The sequence below is a fragment of the Lepisosteus platostomus genome, chromosome 9, assembly GCF_059453375.1.
Source record: "Lepisosteus platostomus isolate fLepPlt1 chromosome 9, fLepPlt1.hap1, whole genome shotgun sequence".
NCBI classification, from domain to species: domain Eukaryota; kingdom Metazoa; phylum Chordata; class Actinopteri; order Semionotiformes; family Lepisosteidae; genus Lepisosteus; species Lepisosteus platostomus.
The window spans coordinates 46,666,549-46,691,654 of NC_142619.1; the positions used below are offsets into that span (position 1 = coordinate 46,666,549).

General features: G+C 41.2%; 1 protein-coding gene across 3 annotated transcripts in view; it reads right to left on the bottom strand.

Moving 5' to 3' along the window:
• Positions 1–25,106, bottom strand: part of cdk17 (cyclin dependent kinase 17) — an 86,986-nt gene that overhangs the window by 58,940 nt on the left and 2,940 nt on the right. The gene's annotated exons all lie outside the window — the stretch shown is intronic.

Genomic DNA, 25,106 nt, shown 5'->3' on the forward strand with positions numbered 1-25,106 from the left:
TGTGATCTCACTTACGTACTGATTTTATAGTTGAACATGAACATCATGTCAGCAAAGCATGGTGCTAGCGCTTCATGCGTCACAAAAGCAAAGAAATGGAGGGAACAATTAAAAGAATCGGCTGCAAAAACACATCGACAGAAAGAAAGATGTGAAAAAGACGAGTGCGTGAAGGATACTTGCGTGACTTTGAACTACAGCTAAGCTTTGTGCTAGTTCGCCATTTTTACACATTTGCCTTGTAAAGTACTGCAAATGCATTCGTATTCGAAAGGTTTAAATTCCTTAACACTGTAACAAAAAGAACAGAAGAAGTTCAATAAAAAAAATCTATCATTCAAGCTCATCTCCAGCTGTGCAGTGAAAGGTTTACAGCAAGACTCGAGAATTTCACAGTGATAAACAACTGATGTGGCAGGACAGACATGGGGGGTGACCCATGAAGGCCTAGTCAAACGAACCTTAGCTGGCCTTCACTGCCATTTGGCCACTGAACTCTCAACAGGATCCAGTGTTATGACAACTCCTGCCAGGGACTGCGATTAATTTCCGCTTGGAATTTGGAAGAGTTCGCTACATGTTCACCTCAGGCTGGACTCCAGCCCAGGCCATGCTAAAGGGAAGGGTGGCACATGCGTCATCATGAGTCAGAAGCTCCCACGCTGGACTGGACTTGTCACACAGAAGGATACAAGTTCATTTGTGACTGAACTGGATCTGATAAGCCAGATTCAATCCAAGAAGAAGGGATTTGGCTAATTTATCCGAGAGTCTCATCCCTGGCATTTTCTTTTGGGGGGAAAAAGCAGGTTATGAGCCTCAACAACATCATCATGTTCCACCCTCTCACAACCTTCTGTGTTTTAAATGCATTTCCCCTTAGTTTAGTTTCTATGCACATTCCGGGCCATGTGGATGCCGGCATAGAATACAGAACCGGAATGGACAAAAACTTTTGAAACCTTAAAATAAAAACAGTTATTTATTGATTATTGATATCAACTAGTTCAACCTAATATTTTACAATGGAAATAAATATCAGCCTTCTCAAAAGAGCACAGAATGATTTCAAAACACTACATGTAGTAGCAGTGATTTACTCCTGACCCCCAGGTTATATCTTGTACTATGCAATGAACAAAAAAAAAAAGATAAGAATTTGTCTGGATTTAAAACCTTTTAAGACACCCAGTCCTTCATAGGGTGTATTAGCCTGGAAGGATATGTCCTTAATCACCTTGCATCATCTTGGAAAGTATGAACAGTGAAGGCCTGGTTGAATTCATGGTAACAAATTAAAAAAATTGTTTTAAAGAAATTCTCTCTGGTGAGCTAGGACCAGGGTGTGAACAGTCTGCATTCGGTTTCTCCTCTACGGGAATACAGCGCTGAACCGGCAGGGTCTCAGTTAACATTTTTTAGGTTGTCTACCCAGGCCACAGGTGCTCATCTGGTTAATGGTGAGGCGTGGAATTCAAGCACAGGCTCCAGACTCGTTGACAATGATTTTATTCGTCCCTGGCAGGAGAGGGACATAGGGGTTAATCTGGGTTTTCCACATCATCCCCAGCTTCTCCAACTGAGAGTACCAAACACACCCAGGCAAAGCGTTACAACTCTGATCCTATTATCTTCAACAGTCGCTTCTAAACGGCACGACTGCCTGCCGACTTTCAGCTCAGCTTCTCCCAGGACCTGAAGAGTTGGAGGTGTGGAATTTCACAGATAACTCGGAAATACTTAACACGGCCATCACTTAAAGCAACAATTGTATTCTCAATCACGACTTTTTCTTTCTAGCACACGCATGCTTTTGGGAGCTTTGTCGCGAGATGTACTCATTTAACTTGCTTTAATTCTTTAAGGTGAGCACTTCAGCGGCTGGAATTGCCAACGCTTACATCAACTCTAAATCATACATTTCTATAGAGGCCTTTCATGCCTGACATTTCAACTGATTTCAAACAGAGTTGATAATACTTTGCAGTCAAAATATCGAGCCAAGGGCGATTTCAAGAAGTAACACATGCACTGAATCCTGACAGGAGTGTAGTCCTTTGTGAACAATCTACTCCTCAGCAGTCAGGATTTCCATGGTGTCAGAAAGCCAGTTGAGACAGCTGCTGCTGTTGGGTCACCATTCTCTATGGTGGCTTTTCAATAGGCAAACCTATTCAAGAGGATATCCAATGCTAACAAAGCTAGATTTATTAACTTAAGCGATTTTTATTAGGCTCCTACGATTTAAGACAAGGAATTAAAGGCATTTTCTTTTTCGCAAATCACTGACATATAGAAATGGTCTTTATTTTACATTTTTACTTAGTAAGGTCAGATTTCAAATTTTACAAGGTGAAGGCATCTGCACCCTGACGCTACGGGAACCGAGATGAGTACAGTACACATACTAGAGCAGGTCATATAGATGTCTTGAACAGCAAAACAAGAAATACACAATCTTGCCATCCCCCACCACTTCCTTTTATCCTTGCGGTAAAAACGACTCTGCAAAATTTACCCCAAATCAAGTATTTTACATTAATCTTAAATGCTTGATATGCTCTTTTCCCTTCCAACTTGCAGCTCGCGTGACGGCACATAGGATGTCTGGACTTCTACAATGCAGTGTCACTAACAAAGACATCTTCATTTTCAGCATTTTCCAAATGTCTACCTCCTTTTGCACAGCAAAAGTACTCCACAATACACAAGTGTCATGGTGATGGAGCCATAGGGATATTAGGGTATGCTTGTGGTACTTGAGTGTAGAGCCAATTAGCCCAAAGTTGTTGAGAAAAGGGCCCCTGCCTCAGCACAAGAGAAGGTCAAAAGGAACAGATGAGCCATCCAACAGGATCAATCTCCAACCTGATTCCCGAGTGACCAAAGGATTGGTCAACAGCACTACTGAGAGACGCAAGTCTATATAGTTCACGTGTTTAAAAGACTCCCTAAATGAGCAAAACAGGAAACAACAGCAGTGCTTGCTCCATGCTGTCTCGGTATTGGAAGCTGTGCTCCTGATTAAAACAACCTAAGCAATTATTTTTATCTTCAGGGTAAAACAGAGGAGAGAGAAAAATGGCTCTAATGAAAAATACAAAGGCAGCTGAGGGCAATCAGTTTCTACTTGAATTTGAAATTCTAATGCCTTGCAGATGGCTGGGAATTGCTGACAGGTCTGTTTGGCAAGTGATGAAGTCTTCTTTGCTACAGATGTAGATAATGTGCTTCCTCGCGTTATCTCCTCACATGAAGAGCTGTAGCACTGGCTTAAACTGTGAGGCAGTGGTCAGTCACTCCTGGTCAACAGCCACTCAAAAACATTGAAAAGCCATTTGCTACAAGCAGCCTGGGAGGCAGTGAAAAGCCAGCTCACCAGCTCTGCAGACAAGCAAGAGGAAAGGAACAGGTCTGGAAAGCAAAACGAAATCAGCTTATGCATCAGAAAAGGTCCTGAAATATATTAATTTACAGACCTAGAACATAGAGAACAGAAACACAATCTGGATGGAATTCTAAAAGAATATCTGAGAACAAGAAAGATTATTAATTCTCTTTTGGAATCCAGTTCTGGGCTCTTAAAAAGCAGACCTACTGTTTACTTTGATTTTTTTTTTCCAGTAATGTCTCTCCAGCACAATACGAGGCAAAAAAAAAAACAGAGCTCGTGGGTTATTTTAACACTTGGAGCTAATTCAATCTCCTTGCAGATCTCCTGCCTTAACAATGATGCAGACTTCTTTCAGGGAGTTATTGTGGAGATTTGGATCAATAATTCAATGCCCTACTGAAGGAAAGGTGTTATAGTGTAAGCCACAAGCAACAACGCAGGAAATATGATGGATGTCTAGGCAAAGGGTAATCTCTCAGAGGCTGGTACAATTTTTAAGCATCTTTAAGCAACAGCTAAAGACCTGCAGAAACAGCACATTGTTTACAGCCTACCGTGCCGGTTAAACATTTTTTACAGCTTCAAGATTCTCGTTTTTTTGGAAACACAATGGCTTGCAATTAATTGTTATCTGGGACCATGGAAAGATGCTGTAATTGTGCTTTTTTTACCTTGGCCAGCTCCTTAGCTGACCTAACCCCGCTGGAGTGAGGCATTCAGACGAGCCATCTTATTCAGTAACTGATGCCTCCAGACAGCCACAGTAACCAGGGTGTGAAAATCAATCTCGCGTCAATGCCAAGCTGTGTGTGGCAGGCTCAGATCATGCTGCCAGCAGCAATAGATCTTATTTTTATTAATCTACAGTGTGTGATATAAACATTCTGTCAGAACAGAATAAGGCCACCTGGAAGAAGCAAGCACAGAGACAGAATGAGAAATCAGGTTGGATCGATAATGCTGCTTCTTGTATTTGGCTTGTCAAGGAGGAGATGTTCCCATCCTCAGGCCTGTTCCTTTGTTGAGTTCCATCTTCTTTCTCTTTATTTTTTAAAGAAAATAATATACTACCGAATTTCACAACCTAATACTTTCTCCCATGAGTGCTCTGCAATAAAGTCCATAGACTTTGACATAATACTAAGATACTTAATATCAAACCAAATGTATCACTATGGCAAATATATCAATAACGACCACCTTTCATTTAATATAGTTTTATTTCCCCCAGTTCAGTAAGAAATAATGACACAAAATAAGATGAAACAGATTCTACTCCCCAAAAAGCTAGATGTGGTCAGGGCCTATCCAAAACCTTAAAATTCCTTCTAATGTTTCAGAAATGCACCTTGCAAGGATGAGGAAGTCCACTGACAATATATTTGCAAACTAGATTCCAAAATGAAGGCATGTGTGCAAAAATAAAATGCATGGTGTACTGTCAAAATCCTGTTATCTGTATGATCCTGCAAACTCATGAGATATTTCACTGTTATGTCTGAGTTACGGAAAATCATGTGAATAATTACAGAATTGTGTTATGCAATTATTGCCCTAAACGTGCTGATGGGATTATTACTATTTAAAGAAAAACAAAAAGACAGCATTACTAATCACAATTTGACCCAGGAGCCACTCTCTACATTATACAAAGTGTTTCGAAGAACAAAATGTAGTACTATACAGCACAGAACAGCAGGATCAGTAACATAACACTGCAGTGAACCGAAGGATAAAGCACTTCACTGTAATTGTAATTATGTATATCCACCTGGTAACGTTACTCCAGTGAAAGCCCTCCCTGATGTCAGTAATCTTCTAAATCCCTGCTAGAGCGGTGCAATTACATTTTCAAAGACTCTCAGAGTTGAACTCTGACCGGGTAATAGGAGAAATTACATTTTGTAAACAAGTACAGAGAAGTCATGCTTAAGTGATGGACTCAACTGAATTGCAAACAGGGCGATTCCAATGGTGAAATCTCAACGACAGTCTGTGGAAGCATACAGTACATTTGTCTTAAGGCTTCAATTCTCACGGGTATGCTCTGGAGAAGCAAGGTGAATTGAACAAAGAACTCTGAAGCAAAAATTAAATTGCCATGTATCATTTACTGTAAAATTATTCTAAAAACTACAATGCCATACTGTGGGGTGTTAGCAACTTGTAACTGCTTGGATTTTGACATTCACCGTTTTCCTGCTTTGAGTGTGATTGTGGGTACGTCCATCGTGGAAAAACCTCAGGTTCCAGTCTTCCCCTCAGCACTTCTAAAATAAGCCTGTAGCTAGGAATTTCCAAACTTGCATTGTGGCCCTCTCCACTGAAATTATCTGAATTCATTGACGATAATTATTGTCAGTATAGGCCTAGACAAGATCAGAGTGCAATCTTTCATTTCTCCCAAGTGCATCTTTTTGGAAAACACCTGAACATCATGCTTACCACAAAAGATTGGAACGGACTTAAAACACCATTTTAAAATGATCTCAATATTACTTTCAATCTCAATTAAAAGCCTAAGTGCAGTTCTTCATCTGCGTATAAATGTCTCTGTTCAGAGAGGTTCATACTAAGAACGGGTTGTATGCTTATAATCTTTTATACAACAAAACAAACGAAAGATTAAACAACTTTATTTTGTTGTATATTTAACATGCTCTTACAAACAGCTTCTTAAGCCATCCTTCAGCTAATTCAAAGAAAGTCATTTTGTAGAATTTAAGAACTCTAAAAAAATATCCCCAAAACATACAAACTTTTGCACTAGCAGTATCACATGCTTATGAAGGAGCAGTGAAGTTCCTCAGAAGGATATGCATTTTTTTTATTAATTCCCCCATGAAGAAAGGTGCTGCAGTATTTGCTCAGTTAAAAAAAAAACTAGTCAACATTACAAAGTGTCATGAGATAAGACTTGCTGAGCTTCACTCTGCCTTTATAAAGTAAACTTTAGAAATTCCCTAAACTACATACTGTAATTTATAGCCACATCTTGTGACTTGGACATTTAGCACATTTTTGTCCTTTCCATTTGTTCCAAAGACTTGCATTTTTAATGTTCTTTCCTGAAATAAACTTTGGACGAGGCCAAAAACGCCTTAATAAACACTACACAACATAATATAGCAACACACATAATCTTTCACAACCATTTCTGCAAAGATAACATTGCAGACATTGGGTTACTTATAACAGTTCATAATGAGGCAGTTTCAACCAAAACCTAAGAGCACAACTCCAGCTAGAGGAATGTCAGGTGAAAATGATGGACAGAGCTGACAGGATGCTGTTCAGCAACAGTGGTCCTGATATGTTTGAGTGAAATCTTATTTTACTCTGTGGCTGTTATACATGTTGTTTTGATGTGCTGTGTGGTGTTTATGAAGGAGTTATGACTGTTTTTATTCTAATTCAAGAAAAGACTAACCAGTATCCTGCATTTATGAGAATAACTCAGGTCTGAATTTTGCCATCTTCAGTCTGAACTTTTTCTTGATAGCGAGAGGAGTCCAACAGCAGACATAAAACTCCCAGGCCAGTGTGCCTAAGAATGAGCTTGATCACTCATTTACAGCAATGATTCATGATCTATTATTCAGGAAATCTACTTTTTTTAATTATATATTTTATTTTAATTTAGAATAGTCAATTATTTTATCAACTTTACTCATCTGTAAACCCAACACTCTTACATAATGGGTAGTTTTGCTTCATTAATGCATATCCTTTTACATAACTTACAAAGGGTCATTTGTCCTAGAAAGCTAAGTAATATTATATAATCATTTCTATAACTGGCTTTTATGTTGGGGTTTTTTCTAGATATAAAAAAAAAAGATTACCGAACTCCTGGCCACAGAACCACTGGTTTACAGTAGCAGACTACAAAGAGAGAATGTATTCATCCATTTTCTTAACAGCTTTTATCCAATCCAGGATCATGGGGAAGACTGAGCTCAGAATCCCAGCAAGCAACAGGCACAAGGCAGGATACACACTGGACACGTAGTCAGTCCATCGCAGGGCACACACAGACACAAAAAACAGACGGACTTAAACAATCTGTCCGTTTTCCTAAAAGCCAATTAACCTACTAATAAGTGTTTGGACTGTGGGAGGAAAATGGGAGCACCTGGAGGACACCCACACAAACACGGGGAGAACATAAAACTCTACTTAGGGAGCGCCCCAGGAATAGAACCCAGGACCCCAGAGCTGATTTTGTTAAAAAGAAGTCTTTGGGAGTGAAAACTAGTCACTCTTAAAAATCCCCCAAAAAGCCATATGGCAATTGAAATACAGCAGAGGAGTATAAAGGAGAAAGAGTACAGTCAAGATTATTAATCATCACAAATCTCAATGCCGACCTTTTCCATATGGACAGGTGGAACTGAACATTGCTCACCGATTCCCAGCAATAGATACCCGTTCCCCCATATGCGACCGATTTAACACTGCTGCAGCAGGGCCTGGTAGCTGGGGAGACTCACACCTGGGGCTCCCCCCCCGAGCCCACAGGCTGAGGGTGCCACATAGCTGTGGAGCCTGTGAGAGTGGAGAGCAGAGGTGGCAGTGGAAACGACAGGCTGCCATCTCTTGAGCACTGCCAGGGAGGCCACTGCCTAATGAGCAGTGAAAACACTACTGCAATATTGATGACTTACGCAGAGGCAACCGGCAACTAATGCCAGCGTCTCTGTCCTCACTCACAAGCCTGCTGTGAAAGGCCAAGTGCTGTCAAGAAGGTCTGATGACCCCAAGGAAAAGACTGAAGAGAAAAATCTGCATCTGCATCCCCCCCACCCACCAAAAAAGCAACTTATTTCTTCCACAGTAATGCTACAGAAACTCGGGTCGTTCGCTTCAAGGTCGACCAGACGCACCGTGAACAAGACTTACAACTGCCATTTCGTTTCTCTGGATCCCGTGAGGGCCATTGTGTGGGATCACCACAGACTCCTGACGCCCCGAAGAAAAATTCGATTTTCCTCTGCTCAGACCTTTGAGTCCTGCCAAAAATACTACTATGGGGCAAGGACTGCCAGCGGTTTTACCAGAAAAGGATAATGTAACAGCAGGAAAGTGAAGCAGGCATGTCACTTGTGTTTACCCCTTCTTCAATCACATTACAGAGTTAAAGCGGCACTGCGTTTCCACACAAACCAGTTACCTGAGCATTATTACACTTCAAACATAGAATAATTTGACATTGTTTAAATGAAACTGGACTGGTTTTGCTTCACTCCGCCCTGATTTTTCCTTCCAACATTCAGAATGTGCAGAAATATTTTTGGAACCGTATATTATATCTCAATACATCATCCATAGTGCTTTACAGACCCACTCGGCCGATTGATCAAACATTCATAGGACCTTATGAGCTCTATAGGGAAGAGGGTCAGGCTTTAGTCAATAGAGCCATTATGCAATGATAATTAATATCTGTTGTCCTTACTTAAGAAGCGACTGAATGCTTCAAAAATGCCAGGTTGTGGCTATGTGAAAGTATGGTTGTTTGAGGCCTCAAGGATTAGAAGACAGCGATAAGATGAAAGGTCTATCATTATCATCCAAAACCGAGCCATACAATTCAATCATACACCGTCAGCATTTTTAAGCAGCTTATGATCAGGCTGGGATGAAAATTCACCTGTTACTGACGGAAATTCTTGTGGAGTAAAAATATCAAATTCATCATGTTCATTTGATGTATAATTATACATACAGCAAATACTGTATATATGAATCTCACAACAAAGTAAAATCTTATTAACAGCCATCTTTTATTGCTTAATTTTTTGTAGCTCAAAGTAAGGCGCCGAGGATGACAGAACTCCATTCCTTTATTAGAGACACATCATATCAATTCTGGCCTATTATTTAAAAGGATCAGCAAAATACTGGATTGGAAAAAGGAGCCTGTGCAGCATGTGTCAGGAAATAAAAGGGATAAAGTCAAATCTGAGTTAAATCGCTGTGCTGGTACAACTGGTTGGGTACATAAACAGCGGTCCTTAAACCATTAGTGCCTTTAAACTACAAAGGCATTTGTCTGAACCATTATGAATCACTTCCACATCAAACCACCACAGATGTTTTCATGTTCGCAAAGACACCCATTCCCTCTGGTTCTGACTCATGTTCCATTGGAGGCTGGCCTCTCTCGAAAGGGACTGGAACAATCCGACCTCTGCCGCAGTTCAACTGGTCAGCGCAGTGATCCGGAAAATGACACTCGCTGATAACACCGGGGAAGAGGGAAGAGGGAAGAGGCCTGCAGTCTGGCAGCAGGCAGAGTCATAGCAGCTCAGAAGGGAACACGCCCTTTGCACCCACTGATCCCAAACTAAACCACAGGTCGCTCACCCGCCGAGATGAAAAAGCTGCACTTCCCTGCTCGGACTTCATAATGATGATGACGGGGTTCATGCCGTGTAACAATGCTCCAGGTTGTGTACAGCAAGGAGCGGAGCCACAGATCCTTCGAAAGGGCATGCCTATTTCAGGCTGCATTGAAAACAACCAGCCAAGCTTCAGCTGGGCAGCACAGCTATCATGCCTGTGAATAATCCAACAGCAGCTCTTTCAAGGATGGGCTTGGGGTCTGCATACGCCAGAACGAAGCAGAGAATGTACATGCATGGAGTGCCTGAAATACTGCACGTCCAGATTAGACCATTCTAATAAATACATGCCAATGAGTGGATACCTCAAGGCACAACTGTCATCACAAGATGTTTCACAGCCACCTTGGCCCTTGAACTTTTCTCATGAAAGTATGACTGAGTGTCTTTTCCTTGAAGACAGAGGTTAAAGACCCTCCCTCCCATTACCCTCCAGAGCTCCTGGAGGAAGACGGCTAGCTGGTGTACTCAAAGAGGAAAAGGCAGGAGGGAAAACTGGCACGAACTAAAATGACACAGTCTAGCCAGGGAGGTAAAGAGGACTTCATTACACCTGGTAAAGTGCCCCACATTTCACAAAAAGCTTTTTAAACCACTTGTATTACACCCTTGTTTTTACTTGCTGCAATTCTGAACTTTACTAGAGCATGTCTGTTTTAAAGTATGTGGGAAAGCAAGCCATCACTTCAAATTACTCTGCTGATGTCCGAGTGATATTCAGTAGTTTGGGTGGATAAACCCTAGTGATCAGTCAAGAGCCACTGCTGTAATAATATGTAGTTATTAAAACATTTTTCGACAGTTTGTGATAAAATCCAGGACATTCCACACGCTATATGATTTACATACAGTAAATACAAAGAGTTCCTTAAACAGAAGGACACTGTGAGTGTGTGTGAGGAGGCAGGGCTTAAAACAGATTAAAGGAAAAACTTTGATTTATTTCCGGTTTGTATGAGGGAAAGAGTCAGAAGGACATGAGATTTTCTTATTTGTTTTTTTTTATGCAGCTACACTCCCAGAGCACCGATCATCAGGGTAATGACTAGTTTTTATTTACAGCTTTACTTTGTTCCATGCACTCTCATTAGCATTACAAAGTGTGCCATTAACACACCGTTCACATCTATTTAAGCCAAAGAATCGGCATGATAGCCAGACACTTAAGACTGAATTGCTTTTCCAAATGTCAGAAAATGATCTAATTTGTGTTGAGCCCCTTTAACGCACAGGTGGCACACACTGCCCTCTTTATGTTGCACTTAAGCCTCCTCAATAGCACTCAGCTGAAGCAAGGAAACGGTAGTCAGACTTCACACTATGCCCAGTATGCCTTGGTAACCAAGACAAGATGCTGAATTGGGATATGAACAACCCTTTGGAAAAAGGCTGGGAAGCCGAAGAGGTTTCTGCACCTGACACAGCAGGAAAGCACGCCTTGGTGTGGTTCTCCATATATAGCGGGAATGCCGAGTCAAATGCAAGGCATTAAAAAAAAAGGCAGATGGATTTCAGACCAGCATCTGAGCAGCTGTCCCAACTGCACCGAGGTTTGTGCACAAGATTAAGGCAGCAGTCCACTTTGCGCAAGTTTTCAATGTTAAACACAGGAAAAATCGTAGTCGATAAAACTAGGTTTAAAACTAGCAATAACTAGAGCAGGAAAAAGAAATACAGCCATGATCTTTCATAAAAAACACTCGTTATGCAGCAATTGTTACTGGTTAAATTCACAGAACTCTCCCAAGGGTTGGAATTTTTTGTAAGGCTGCTTTAGGGACTCAGTGACATCCCTTGACAGGGGTGGCTGTTCTGTTGTGACCTGCAATCGAGATGTTTCTCACTTGAAGAAAGTCTTTTTTAACTGTTACATTGCGACAGTTATTTTTGAACCCAGAAATCGTCCTACATTTTTTTTTTTACGTACCAAGCCTTCGTTCCATGGTGTTTATGCTCATCTGCGGCATGATCTATTTTCTAAATGTTATAAATAAAACAAATCTAGGTTGCTGTTAAAACTTTACTGAACACTATTGTGGAAACAAAATGAAGAAAAAAAAACACCCTGGTCACATCTGATATTTATATCTAAACAGCTGAATTTTTCTCACATGTTCCAGAACAGATCCGTTTCCTTCTGAAGGCTCACCGGTTATGAGACGCCGATCTAGACACAGCTGATTTGGGACTGGGTCCCGTCGCCGTGGTTTCCCAGATGATGATAGGCCAGGGATGAGAGCTCAGTTTATCGGGCCAGAGATCACTGGGCTCCTTGAAGACGTGAGGGCTCGAAGAGACGTCACCTGCGGGGAAACGTCTCCATTTTGGTCCGCACTAACCTACTGTAAATTGTCACAGAGTATATAATGCTTCAATGCCAGCAGCTGATGTATAACCTTCAACTCACAACTGGCAGTCCGCTGCAGCTAAGCAGGAATGCGACCAGTATGGGGCGCTCACAGTACGGTAATAGGGACACTAAACTGTAAAAAAAATAAAGCTCTGTCCTTTAGATGAAACCAAAACCCAAGGTCCTGACTCTCTATGGTCATTAAAAATCCCAGGGCATTTTTCGAAAAGCATAGGGATGTTTCCCCAACGTCCTGGCCAGATTCCCCCCCGGCCTTAACCAAACTTTACAAAACCTTTGAGAAGTCTGTTAATAGTAAGCAAATGAATGCAATAGTGTATCTAAAAATTATCTTTTTGAAGAAATGAAAACTCAGAGGAGTTTTATTTCCTGGTAATTATAAATAAATCCTATAGTTACATATACGTGACACCCACCTTCAGTACTATTTAGGCACAATGAAAAAGCATGTTTACATGTAATCTTAAATGAAGGAGCAGGTTTAAGGTACCTTAAGTTTGTCTTTAACCCTGCTAAATACAATAAACAAGACTATTTTATAGTCTGAACATAGGAACAGTTAAAAACAAAAACATTAAAGGTCATTTGTCCTATCTAGCTTGTTTCTTTGTTGTTTCATTAGCTAAGTAATTCAAGAATCTCACCCAGATGTTTCTTGAAGGAAGTCAAGATATCAGCCTCAACATCACACCCCTGCAACCCTTTTGTGTAAAAGGAAGTGCCTGTCGTTCGCACTTATAAACACACTTCCCTGCAGTTTGCAGGCTCATGGCTGCTTTCAGCATCCCAATGGAAAAGCTAAATTGAGCCTATAATACAGAGCCATTTCCTAGATTTTCAGCACTCCATGGTAGAATGCAATCATGCATTATTCTTCAATACAAGTGCTATGACCTGGAAGTTTAAATTCAGACGTCAGAGGACACTGACCTCCAGCTTCTGTTAAGAGAGGCTCCCTGGATGTTTACCTCAGTTGATGACATCACAAATCTACTCATCAGGGGAGCCTGAACACTGACTGATCACCCATACCTCAGCAGCCCCAGCAATGAGTGTCTGGTTACTTACAGTACATGCTACTCAGGCTAAAGAGCTGGCTGTGCCCTATTGAAAGCAGGACAGTTCTTTTAAAAACTACCCAATGGACCAGTTGTTATGAAACATGGGGGAAAAAACATTTACAGAGGAGTAGGAAAGACCAGTACTTCAACAGAAAACGTGCTTCATGCCTTTTCCTCTTCCTGTGGGTTAGTTCTCTGCGAGACCCCCCATAAATTAAACTACAGTACGCTTTTACAAAGACACAGTTTAGCAGAAGCCTACTGGATGAAAGTCATTTCTCGAGTACTTTGAGGACATCCTCTTTTTTGCTGTCTAGTTCATCAGCTGTGTGAAAATGCTGAAATAAGAACTGCAGCGATACATCCTTTTGACATACCATGGAACCACAAAAGCACGTTTACATTTCCAGCCAAAGTAAATTAACTCTCTCTGGAAAAATGAACCACATTTTTAGATTAACATGTATTCTGAATTTGCTGATAGAACTGGTTTTCTGCCAAAGATCAAACACTTGCAAGGAAAAAATACGAAACGCTTGTTTTTTTACAACGTGTCAAGATTCAGCGGACGTGAAAACCAACAGTGTAACATAAAAAACTGTTAACAACCAGCGCCACCCAATAAGTTTTAAAATTTGACATGAATCCAGTGTCTCTTAACGAGGGTCAAACTCTGCCTACACACAAAGAAAATCTAGAATTTTCAGCACAGAAATAGAAGCAATACAATAGATAGCACACCCTCTGCCGGTCAGATGCAAGATATTTTTAGCCACCAGGTTTTTGAACACAAACCTTGTTAACTTATTTGCTTCCGACTTCCTTATCTGAATATACAAATGACACTGTCAAAGAAATGGCAGGACATAGCACGGCAGCTTTGTACAGTAGGTGCTTCTAAGAGAAACATTGTGGTGTGATGGAGAGTCTCCCGTACCAACTGCAGAAGTGTGAACAGTGTCCAGCTGTGCACTGTAATTTGTGAGACGTGGGCAGACTTTTTTCAGGGCATAGAGCTGTGCATTCTCAGTTATCATACTGACAGAACAATACAAATCTCACTGAACTAACCAAAGTACTGTATATTCTGAAAAATAAGCAGAACTGAATCAAGACGCATATCTTTTCATGTTTTTTTCAATAACTATTAATAGTTAGAATTATATTAAAAAGTAAGGTGGGCTACATACTACTAGACCTGGTAATTGTCATTTTAATACTTGTTAGATATATGTGCATTAATGAGTACAGCACAAAGGTCTCTAGGATGAGACTGCCTGAGAGCCTGTGTCTTGTTTAACCCCTATTTACTACATTCTGTACAATGTGAATGCTGCATTCAATTATGCAGTTGTTTTACAAACACGTCCACAGGATGGTTTGTGCAAATGTTTTTGAACAAGGCCTTGAACTTTCTTGTGCGGAGAGAAAAGAAAAAACAAGTGATATGCAGTAAGCCAATATGAGCAACATATTGAGAGGCATGAGGCATGAAACATGGGCCCTAATTTATCATTTATTTTTTAAAAATCTGTTCTGAGACAAACGGGAAAAAGGTGCAATGATCAACTTGAGCGACACCACACAGGACTTGACTGTAAAATCTCCTGATACTGTGAAATCGTGAAGGCGATCCAGTCTCTCTCCCACATACACAAAAGTGGCCAAGGAAAATATCCTGTGAACGTCTAAGTAGGCACCCAAAAGTAAGGAGCTTGAGTGGGCAGCTGCCTCAGCATGTGTAGGCTGCAAAGGAACAGGTAAACGTTTATTCCACGCAGAGAGGAAAAGAAAATTCACCTGAAGAAGGCTCCACAGCAGAAACATCGTGTCTCCTTTCTTTTCAGCATGGAATAAACCTCTGTTGTTCCTTTGTACCTAAGATGAAGGTTCAGAATCTCCACTGTAGTAAGGAGATGAACTCATCAGGAAGGGCTTCTCAAAGCCAAGGCGATTTTTACTCAAGACGCCCAGGGGCTTCAAAACTACTGGTCAAGGTCCAACATCAGAAATTTCCAGGTCTGAAATAATTTCCATTAATCTGAAATTCTTCATGAGAGAACCCATCACCACCAGGACGTCTGCACTAGTAAAACAGTTCACCTGGAATTTTCAAGACTTATGAATAATAAAACAACAATGTCTAACCTTGCCATACAACTACGAAGACACACCACCAGCCTAAGTGGAGCTCCAAGTAGCCTGGCTGCTTTTCAAATGTTTGTCACTGAGATTCCAAACCTTTTACATTTCTGTTGAGTCATTCGAGAAATAAGCCTCTGTTCAATTTTCATCATCGCTTTGGATTCTGATGTCATTAATCTTGAAGCAGCTTGCAGGTTTGGACATGGTCATGACAGCGCTGGATCACGGAAAGAAAACCTGGCATGTCTGCCAGAGAACAATTTCACCAATCCTATAATTTACTCCTGCATACCTGCAAATGTGCCTAAAATGACTGAGCATTGCTCTTGTACACTTCATCTTCCATTATTATAGAACCACAAACAGAGCAACGGAGGTAACACAAAACAAAAAACAGTAATACTAGGAAAACAGACCTTGAGCATGCAGAAGCTGTGCCAGTGGGATAGATGTAGACTTCAGTTTCGATTCTGATGGTAGAGCTCTTTGAGGAACATGCGTGTTTTAAAACATGGAAACTTTATAGCCTAAGTACTAACTTCATGTGTGATTCTTCTCCTACGAATCTGACAGAGTCATCTTAACCTTGCAAGCGCAGTTCCAGAGGGCGGTTTCATCAATCCGCTTCACAAAGACTCATTAAGAGAAGATTCCCAAGTGAGGGAATTCAAATATAGTGCAATTAAATTATCATACCTAAGGGGAAATCATCCACTTCAGTCTGTCAAGTAAAGATGCAGCTCTTGTCTTGTGTCCTAAAGTTGGGTGCTTCATTACCAAAAATGCCTTAAGGCCAGCTGACCTATAGCAGAGAGAAAAGCTGTCCAGATAGATTCCTAGACGGACCTCAGTTGCTTAGCGCTGACATAAAATATGTAAACAATGTGCCTGTAATGCCACCAGGCTTACTCCAGTGAATTCCAAGCGAGATAACATTACTACCAAGCACAGGGACTGCACATACACATGGCCTAAGTGAGCCTGGGGAATGGACGACAACACTGCAGCAGCAGGAGTTTAGTTTAGTGAGACTTTTAACGCTTTGCTAAGGCAATCTGCTTTAACGATGCCGGTTAACAATACTACCATTAATATTTCAGCTGGAGCATGAAATATTGAAGCAAATCTGGTTTTATGTGTGAAAGGCTGTGTGGGAGGCACCAGCAATTTTAACCCTTAACAAACAAATCTCCACCTTACTATACAGGGCTTTGACTGTGCTTTGAGAGCTTCAGTGAAACAGAAACAGAACACGCAGGGATGCAGTACATATCGCTTTGCAGTTTGTGGGACAAGTACATACTTACCACATTACTATAGCACACAAAATGAATCAGGAACTTGGTAATTACTGAAGTATTCAGACACATTGTTTTCCACAGATGGGCTGTGCTTCCTAAGCAGGCCACTTTGATAGGAACAGGTGGCTGCTTTCCGGAACTCTCTCCATCACCAGAAGGGAAAAATACCAGCTGACAGGAATGTCACAGGCAAGACAGAGAGAGCATTTCCTTTTCATTTCACAACATGTTATATTTTGCTACAAAACCGAAACTCATCCTGTCGTGCTGCGGGAAATGGACTTCTCTACACTTTGAAGCTCCTGGGGCTTGTTTTAATTAACACAGAAGCCTTTGTGAGGATATGGTATTTAGAAATTGATCTCTAAGTGTTGCATGTTTAACCACTGTGCTTAACACAATGCTTATTTGCCAGACATAATATACTATTTTTTTCAGAAATTAAATATTACTGTAAACACGTGCTGGTAAAACTGGTCATCCCATTTTCCATTATTATAGTTTTCCATTACTATAAGAAATCGGCTCGTTCTCCAATCGCTTCACAACCAAGCATGTTATGCAGATGGCCCATAATCCTTTGCATTCCTTAAGCATTACAAAGTTACCCTCTCATGCACTGAACTACACAGCTCCTGCAGGAGCGGGGAATACATGCTGCCCAAGACAGAAAATAAAATACAGAGCCACACTGGCTCTTACCCAACTTCATAACAAGTAAGTCTGGGCAGGGGGGAAAAAAAGGCTAGCTGCCAATGGGGGCATCTAATCTGGATTTTTACAGGGGCATAACGTGACTTCTGTATTTTGTCAGATAGCAGAAAGAAGTAGCAATAGCCGAGGGGTACGAGAGCAGTTCGCACAGACAATGGGGTGGGCAGAGCCTGGCACAGGCAGAGAAGGACGTGCTGGGACTGTAGTGGGATCTCAGTCCTCAATGCAGCATGACTCAGTCTTGAACCCCGTCCAGCCCACCCCCTGCTAAGGAGGAATTCATCAGAATAAAAGGGCAGGCTGGCAGGTACTCAGCTACACACAATGGATCTTGCAACGCTGGCCTCTGGTGCCTACTTCTTGTGTTTTCCCTTTCCCACTGGATGCTCCCATCTATGGTGAGGAGACGGTCTGGGAAGGTTCTACTTTTCCTTTTCACTAAGGGTCGACAAGTGAACAGGCAAGAGCCTCCCCTCAAATGAACTGCGATTGCAATCCAATCCACCGTCATAAACATACCAGTGTTGGGGGGGAGGGGGGACTCAGAACTAAGCCTGTGTTGATGCTCATTAATAACCTAATCCTTTTTCCACTTTATTCCCTCACTTCTGCCAGCACGGCTAGTCTTTTTCAATCTAGTTTCCCCCCCCCCCCCATCTTGCTTTACAAAGTCAGAGTCTACATTTCTATACGTGCCAGCGGAAACCAAAACATTTGCGAAAAAAACAGTAGCCACGTGAAGAAACTATTAAGGGTCGAAGGAGGTGTAATATTCGCTCTGCGTTTAATGATTTCCGGAATAATTTCCACACAGATGTGTTAGTTTAGAGGGTGGGGTATAGCTCCAATCGGCGTTTCAGCTTTGAGTTCTTATATGTACGACAGATTTTCTTTTCTTCACTGCTTAGAAACTAGAATCTTCATTTCAGGATTTCCCCAGTTCACTAAATGAGCGTTACATTTCCATTCCCGTGTGCAGGCACAGGCTCACGAGAATAACTGCAATACTCAGGGCACTCACCCGCATATGAAGTATTGTACATTATAAACAGCACGTCATGGAAATTCACAGGACCAGACAAAAAAAATAACATTCTACCAACAATATGGTTTTATATTTTAATAATACAATAATAGACATTTCACCTGCACTTGAGGTAATACAGTAATTCGCAAAGACGGTGCTATATAAGAAAAGCAGACTGTGTTTTAACCAACTTCAAGCCTATTAGCCAATGTTAGGTTGAGTGGTTTGTCAACTGAAATTTCCAAGCCCTTGTACAATTAAAACCCTTACAAACATCCACCTCCGCTGAAACTGAGGTAAGTTCATTTTCTCTACACAACTTCCAGAAAAAAGCATAGAGTGATTTGTAAACAGTAGAACTGCACTTCTCAGCGCAGTGCAGGGCCAGGAAAGGACAGTGAAGCAAAGCTTAGGAGCACGGCTGAAAACTGTGCATCTTAAACAGCACACTCAGCACTGCTGAACGAGCAGAAAAGGGCTCTCCGGCTCATTTAGCCTATAGGAAACAGGCCATGTTATTCAATATTCCTAAAGAATACTGCTGGCCACAGTTGAAGGCCAAGCCTCTCTCTCTCCCTGGCATACCCTGAATGGCAAAAATAGTTTAAATTGTTCAGAACACTCCTGTTTCTATTCTGATCCATGCCACATTACCACCAGGTATTGCATTTCAGTGCGAGAAATGACAAAATAATTGCAGTGGAGCTGTAGACTGTCTAACAGTTGACATTCTTAAAATGATCCATCATGAATTAGAAAAGGGCATTATATAAGCATTAAATAGCATTGGGATGCATCGTAATAAGGTAACGGCCTGCAGATGTTCTTTAGTTCATTACCGTGTGCCTTTAATGAATCAAGAAAGGGAATGCTATTAACAGGAAATAACTGACCTACACAAGTTAACCATGTGGGGGCCAGCTTACTTAAGTTTAAAGTTTATGGGCTTGGTGACACGCCCCTGCTTTGCTTAGCAGATGGTAGTTTGTTTTTTTACAGGATACAAGGATATCCTACTTTCATAGTGCCCTCAGAGATATATAAGTGAAGTGTTCTGAAGAGCCTTCATGTTACCTACTGTTATAGCATATAAAGAACAGAGAGATACTGTGTGCAACCCCCCGAAAAAAATCCAATTAATATGTTCCACTCTAAATATACAAAATGTAGATTTGTTTTAAAAAGAATTCTGCTATGGAAATAAGCCACCTACATTTTTGGTCTCTCAAATATTTATGACCCATTTAAAAATGCTGCATTCTATGGGTGAGAGTTTAGGTATATTTGAGGTATCATCCTCGTCGCCTGTGTGCTAATCTGATCAAAAAGGCTACCCAGAGGGAATCCTGCTGGCCTGGAAGACCCTGAGCAAGCACACAGGGTTAGTGTGGGGGTCCGACCACATTGTGAGCAATCACAGCCCGCTCACGTCACCACCCAGCCAAGAAAGCAACAATCACAAGGCTTTAAATATTAAAACCAGTGCATTACAAATCCTAGTCATTGTACAGAATCTGGAGAACAAAATACACAGTCACCTAAAACAACTCTACTATATGACTAGGGTCTACAGAAAGAAAAGTGGATTAAAAAAGGACTGCAGTGGCTGGTTAAATGAGATTGAAAATATCCCACGTTGCCCTTTTACAGTCGGGACTCTAATGAGTAAAGACGAGCCCAAATGCTGAAAACTCTTATGGCCCAGACACTGTTAACTGCTTCAGACAAAAGATTAGGAAATGGAAACATATGGTGAGGTCACCCCCTGCAAGACATCATGGGAGACTGCTCCAGGGAGCAGAGAAGGAAGGAGTTTTAAGTTGTTCTTTTTTCTTGTATTCCTTCATTTTTTCCCCCCAACTGTGTGCCTTAGAGAGATCTCCAAGCTCCTCAATTAACCATTCTTTGATATGTGAAGGCAAAAGCAGACTTGAAATATTTCATCTTCATATAAAAAAAATGACATGCGGGTATACAGAAATGCTTGAACTGCTGTGTTTGGTCTACACCAGGGATGTCCAATCCTGGAGGGTGCCTGACGGTTTTCAATCCAGCTCGGCTCTTAATGAGCTAAATCAGCAGGTTACCGGCTTCACTGGCCCCCTGAAAGGCTTCTCCCAGCTCTTCAATTGCTGCTGCTTTGAGGAAACCTGCACACACACACACCAGCCCTCCAGCAGCACCAATAGCCTTGGTCTTCACAAACAATAGTTTCCCCCTTACTAATAAGCACAATTCTGTAGGCTCTAGCTAGCCAAAGAAAGAGGGGGGAAAAAAAGGGGTTTTCCTGTAATTTTGGCAGGACAACCCCACTTTGCTTATCTGAGGCACAAATGGCTAACAACGCTCTAGACGCATAACAAAGAAGGTACGAGTCAAAGGCTAGACAATACCAAAAGCCCAGTCAAGGTCACACCTGAAACACATTGGCTCATACAACCAAGTGCATCGTTTATCATCGTGAGGGAGGTCCCGCGGGGAAACCACTGGCAATCAATACTAAAGACAGCCCCAGAGGAGCCACAGCGCGGTGCTCGAGGGCACCACGTAGCTTGTTCTCCCTCGGTAATCTCTCGCGTGGTTTGCGAGAGGCAGATATTTCACACCTAGTCATTTCTACACCCTCGCGGCAGGCTTTGTGCTGACGCAGACAAGAAAATGCTGGGGTAGGCATGTCAACACTGGAAAAAAATAAGACATGTGCTTTAGGTTTGTAGGGGACCCTCAAAACACATGGAAAGTACCTTCCCTTGTCCATATGGAGAACATAATGCTGTTTATTTTCTACAATTGTGAAATATAGAAAGCTCTGTGAACAGTTGGATGGGTACTGTTCATTTCTAGTATTTATTTCAGCAAGAACCCCGGTCTTTTTCTATTGGCAATCTCAACAAAGCCATATTGAATTAAACAACATATCTTAATTTAGCTGGAAAAGTCTGCCTTAGTGTTTGGCCAATTCGATATCTTGTGCACCTATATCACGGTGTCAGTGCTCTTCCCTGTGATACACAGGAGACAGACTGAAGGATCGTATCGTCTGATCTGGGGATTATGTTGATCTCGATGGGACACATCTGAAATATTTAAGAACCGATAACTATGTAGCAAGACTATATTTTTATTTCCAGTGACCAAAAATGAGTAATTGCTCATTTACATGTCTGCACGACTCTGCATTACATCATGTAGATCATTTGCATTCCTGGCTCTAAAATGTAAGGTTTAGGCCTAATCATTAACTGGACTTTACAGAGATCATCCACGCGTGTACAAGAAATACACGGTCCAGGTTTTTTCAGTTCATTAACAGATTTTGCATTCTGCACTTCTCTAAGCCCATCGCCCAAAACAGAGCCACTGTTCTTAACGCCTAATGTAACGATCCCCTTCCCTGCCAAAAAAAGCAGTCCGGAATGGCAATACTTCCCCGTCATCGAATGTGAAAGACGGAAAATAGACTAAAATAAGTACAGCCTCAGGCTCTGAATGAATACTAAGAGACTTAGTTACTAAGTAAACTCAAACTGCTCAGAAAACAACAGGAGAGAAACTCCTGCTTTCAGAAACCAAAAGATGGTGTAATGTACTGAGGGAGACAGAGTTGTATTAGCATAAGAAAGCACTCCACAATGAGCCCAGACCCCCAGCATCTCCTGGTATCCCTTCCACTCTTGCTCTTCACTGGCTGGGAAAATGACAGTCAGGCTGACGGCCAGGCTACCAGTACAGGACTGTCAGTGCCCGACAGGGAAGAAGGCAGATAAAGATCTCGGCAGCCAGTGACGTTTCACCTCTCTAATCCCAAAGAGTCACGTTTAGCAGTTGTCTTCCTTGCTCTTCTCGGTGAGGATCTATTCCGTAGACATGGCAATTAGAAAGAATCAGCACAGTTTAAAATATTTCATCCCTTATCCCCCTATACTCAATATGTCCTATCATTCAATAACATTAAATAAACTGTATTACGTTTAGCTGCAGACATACCTCAATAAATACTTTAAGCCTTTTATCTTCTTAAGGGCATTAAACATGGCAAGGGGAACAATAACCTCCATTTTGTTTACATTTCTTATACGCTTCAAAAGTAATGACCTAAATATTCCTGTAAATAAAGCGATTGATTTCTCAGCGCAATAAATTCTTTGTTTACATTCACATCTCTCTCTGAAAGAGAAAATGTGTCTTTGTAAGAATCACACCTTTTGCACTAAAAATTGAGCAGTTTCTTGGAACTAGACATACAAATTGTAGATTTTTTGCACAAAGGGTATTTTTATAATGCTAACCCACATATTCAGACATTAAAACAGGAAGCCAAACTATCTGAGCCCTAGAAAAAAAGGAAACTGGCCAGAAAACTGAAATTTGAAAAAATGCCTTGTGAGGAAGCATGACTGATCTGAAGCAACATCTTAGATAATTAAAAAGGGTTGTGGTCTCAAGAGAAGTTTTTCTACCAAGTATACAATCAAAAAGTTCTGTTCAAAGAGAACAGGAAAGCGCACACTGCATGATTCCCAGAGATATGAGTACTTGTCTCTTCATCTCCTCACAGGTTATATACCCGAGAAAAATAAATGAAGTATCAATTCAAATCAAAGAGCACAATAGAACAAAAATGTCTCAAGATGCGATATGAAGCTGAGGAACCCCAATACTTTTAAATGATATTTACCTGTAGTTACGTCCCAGTGTGTGGTCCATGTGCGTTTTATTGCTATGTTCCTCACTTCCTGACCTTGATTGTTCTCCCTCCCCCATTGGTCCATCATTACACCATTGTTTCCGTGTGACATCATCATCAATCAGCTTCTCGGCCAATCACAACTCGGCTTATTTAGTATATAACTTGGAGGGTTTCTGAAGGAAGGGGCCTTTCATTTGACTTTGGTCCCACTTGGCTCAGTTTCGTTTTGCTTTTGGTTTTTTGCGTCGGCTTCGCTTCGTTCGTGTGTGTTTTCGTATAGCTTCGGCTTTGTTGTTTTCTTGATTTGTGTCCATCTCTTTGTACTTTCGTTTGTTTGTGTTATCCTTTATTTAGCCATTACCTCGTACAAACGTACTGTATCAACCTCTGTGTTCTTTTGTACTCTATTATTTGTCTACTCTTGTTTGTATTTATAGCTCACTTGTGTATTTGTGTGAACTTTTGTGTATAGTGTCAGTTTAGGTTGTTGGGTACATTCTACACACGTAGTTGATTCTTGTATTAGTAACATTAGTTAAGTAAGGGTGAGTGCCTTTTGTCTTGTATGGTTTTGGGTAGTTAGTGAACGTTAGCTAGGGCTTTTGAAGACCCCGAAGACTGAGTGTTTTGGGTTTTCTTTTATAGTCAGGTTAGCTTTCCCTCACTTTCTTAGCCAGCTCCATTCTGTTTGTTGTTGTTTTCTTTTCTTTGCCACCACTCTATATTCTTTTCACTGTGTTATTGTGTTTATTACGTACCAGTCACTTATTCACCTTAAAATAATCACTTTTGCACCAACACTAGTTGTAACGCTTCCTAGTCCCTCACCAGAACTCACCCGCATCCAAAAACTATCCTAAATCTTACACCCCTTTACCCCTAGACACTTGGGGTCGTAACACCTGTATAAAACAGAAAATAAACGACTGGAATTATGGTATTGTAAAAATTGTCCAGGTTTATCAAATGGCTCAACCGATATAGGCTGAGGCCTATAGTCCAGACTTAGCTGGTTCAGGTCTAAACTGTGCCATTAGACTGCTGTGACGGGGATCCCTCTAGTGACAGGCAACAATTACTCCTTTTGATGCCGTGTCTGGTACTGTCGCAATGGGTGTGAAGGTGGTAGCTGTGTTAACAGTGTAGGCTGTAAGGGACTCATGTCTTCATTGTTCCTGTGATTTTATCAAGAACACAGCGCAGAGAAGACTTGATCAACAGTTAGCGCTCTCAAATTGGGGGGAGGACAGAAAACACACAAAGTAACATGTTCGAAATTTAAAAATAACACCAGACATTTGAGTATTCAACACACCCATGAGGAAACTGTGAAAAGAATTTTGCCTAAATCCCATGAACTCACAACAACTGAGTTAAGAAAAATGTAAAGGCAGGAAGTCAACAGAAGACAGTGTACTGGAACAGTCACCTTCACAAATGTTATTATATAGACGAACAGCAACAGAGAATGGTTTTATGCTCAATATTGTCCGACCAATAGGTCCATGGGTAAAAAATGAGAAAGTGCAGACTACATTGTGGCCTAAATAAATTGAAACCATAGTAGGAAAGCTGTCAGACGGAAACAATGCACATACATTTCACATATTTACATTTCATAGCACAAAAGACCAAAGTGACACTGCAGCTTTCCACTGGCAGTAATTGCCTAGTTCAGTATGAAAATAACACCACCCTGCTACCACACGATATCCGTTGTGTCTGTAACACGACACCTTGACAGACCAAAGCACACTAAGGCTCGGGCTTTCTCCATCAGTAATATAGGGTTACACTCTTACAGGGTCCTATAGCAAAGGAGGAATATAATGTAAAAATAATGCCTCAACAGTGCCAGACCACAATTATCCGTTCGTCTTCCTCACCCTGAACCTCAATTAACTTGTGCAGCCCAATTGGCCCGTTCCTCAGGGTGCTTCATTATAAATTCTGCATTTCTGTGCTTCACTCACAGCAGTGTGTGGGCAATTGATAA